Consider the following 2,798-nt stretch of genomic DNA (forward strand, 5'->3'; position numbering starts at 1 on the left):
CCTTGACTGTCGCAATGACCAAAAGGCAGGCTCACAGGGAGATGGCACAGGCTGCTGGGCCCGCAGAGGCCGTGCCTATAAAGGGGAGGGTTGATGTCTGGACTCTCTGTTCTGCTTCATTCATTTTTATATCTGTCTTTAGGCCAGTACCTCACGTCCTGATTACTGTAGCTTTGTAGTACGTTTTGATATCAGGAATGTGAATCTTCTGGCTTTGTTCTTTTCCAGAATCGTTTCGGCTATTCTGCGGGACCGAGATTTTTAAAAGCTTCCCAAGTGGTTCCATTTCTCAGCTGAGTTTGAGATCCACTGCTAGGGGCTGCAAATAGTTCAGATAGCCACGGCACCTCCCTAACCTCTCGTCAGTCATTGTAGTTCATCTGTTGTCCTTTAAATATTTTTTCCTGCAAATTATGAGGATTTCTGTGCTACTTTTCAACATTTTTATCTTGTTTCCCTTTTCTTTGTTGAATTGGATATAGTGATGGCAAAATTGTTGCCATTCCGTGGTCCCTCCCTTCTTTCTCTGCCAACACAACTGTGATTTTCTGGTTGGCAGTGTGCTCAGCCCCAGACAGTGAATGAATCACGACTGGTCTGATCCAGTCTGGTAATCACATCACCCTTTGGCAGTTATGAGTTGATAGGTGGGCAAGTGACCCAGTTCCAGCAATGCCTGCTATGGGTTTCTGGGAAAGATTCCTGCACTGTCCCTGCCCTTTGCCTTCCCACTGGAGATACTGTCACGTAGGACCTGATGCATGGAGCTGTCATGTGACTGCAAAGGAATCACTGAGGATGGCTGAGCAGAAAGATAAAGGGCCCGGGGGTCCTCAGTGGTATCCTTGGACCACTGAACAGTCCTGCCACCGTGACTCTGCCATCGTAGACCTCCACATTTCTGCTTATGTGAGATGAGTACTGTGCAAGCCACTGTTATCTTAATGTTCTGTTACTTGCAACAAAAATAAAAAATCATTCTGACAGAAATAGAATTTTCAGAACTCTGTGGCCCACTCTGGAGATAATTTAATTTTGAATTGTGTCAAATGCTTTGTTGCTAATAATAAGCGAATTTTCTAAATCTGTAAATGATGTACTAAAAAAAGAGACAGTTTTTACATCTAACAATTCTTCTTGCACGTGTTTTCATGTGTTCTTACATGGGAGAGAAAAGAGGCCTCCTGGGACAGCCAGGGCACAGCCCTGTTTCCTCCATGCTGCCAATGCAGCGAGCCCCCTTGGACCATGGGCTTGTCACAGACACGAGGACGTCATCTATCTAGTATGGCTTGAAGCAGAAAACGATGCTTTAGACCTCTGTGTTTTCAGGCAGGAATTTAAAACCTTTTGGCCATTTGTGGATTAAAACCTGTTAGAAGTAAAATGGTGAAGGACAGGGCCCAGGCCTCTATCTGTAGCCGCATTGCCCACTTTTACTGTTTTAGGATTATAAGCTCATCCGTCTAGCTTGGCAGCTCTGTGTGGATGCCCTGCCACACTCCTCCAGCTGTGACCCTCCAGTCCTCACCTACATGCAAAGGGCCTGAAGCTGGAAGCCATAGTGGATACCTGCCTTCCCCTGTCTCCACATCGTTCATCAGCATGACCGTTTGCTTCTAGCCTCCAAAGTCCCTTAGGCCCTCCAGGCCACCATGCCAGGCCCAGCCCCGTTCTCTCCAGCCTGAAGCACAATGGTGGCCCCCGTCTCCTCCACACAGCAGCTGGAGGGACCTTCCAGGAATGGAACTCTGATCGCACCACACCCTCTCTTTAAAACCTGTCAGTGGAAGCTGCTGCATTTCAGTTGAGGGTCCCGCTCCTTGCTCTGGGCTCCGGTGCCCTGCTTGGTTCGGATTCTATCAGACTCTTCCAGCCTCAGCCTGTGCCACTCTCTCGTCTCTCGTCCCACCTCCAGCACACGCAGCACTTGCCCCTCCCTGCAATGCTCTCTCCCAGGCTTCAGAAGCCACTCTTCTTTTATGTCACACCTCGACCTGGCCAACCTGTCCTACCACACCCTCACTGCCCTTCGTCACACAGCCCTGTTTCTTCCTGTGCAGTTATTTTGCATTGGTCTTTCTCCCACTAGTCTGTGAGCTCCTGGAAAGCAGGGGCCTCACCTGTCCCTACTGACTGTTCCCACTCATGCTGTGCCCCAGCTTTTAACCACAGTTCCAGGCACACAGTGTGTGTTCAAAGAATGTTTGTGGGATGCTTTATGAAGTGTTCTTTCTTAAAAACCAGTGTTTTATAGAAAGTCATTGCTACCTTGAACTGGCCTGTCTAAAATAGACTCAGTTGATTGATCTCATAGCCTGTACTTGTAGTATTGTGCAGTACAGCTCTTTTCCTTTGATCACTGATTACCTAGTCAGAGAAACGTCACTCGATGGTCAGCCAAAGGCCAGGATGAAGAAGCCGATGAAGGCCCAGGGTGTCCTGGAGAGGCGGGGGAGAGGCATGTGGGGAAATGAGTCTGAGCCTGCCGGGACCGGTTTTGCATCATAATCCCGATTCTGGTTTGTGAATTCTTGGGCAGCATTTGCTCCAAGTTTGGAAGCTCTCATGACACACTGAGTGCTTCTGTGCTTGGGGTTCCTAAAGCAAAACATTTGTATTTCAAGATCTGAATATCAAAATCTTGCTTGTGATGGCTGAACCAAAAGAAAGGTTTCTTTCTTTCTTAAAAATTCTATCGTTTCATTTTCTTTCTCCTTTTTGTCTTTTTTACTGACCGGTAACGGGATCGCAACCCTCGGTGTTGCACCCGTACCGGGGACCGGCAATGGGATCGC

The sequence above is a fragment of the Galeopterus variegatus genome, unplaced genomic scaffold, assembly GCF_000696425.1.
Source record: "Galeopterus variegatus unplaced genomic scaffold, G_variegatus-3.0.2 Scaffold295, whole genome shotgun sequence".
Classification (NCBI taxonomy): domain Eukaryota; kingdom Metazoa; phylum Chordata; class Mammalia; order Dermoptera; family Cynocephalidae; genus Galeopterus; species Galeopterus variegatus.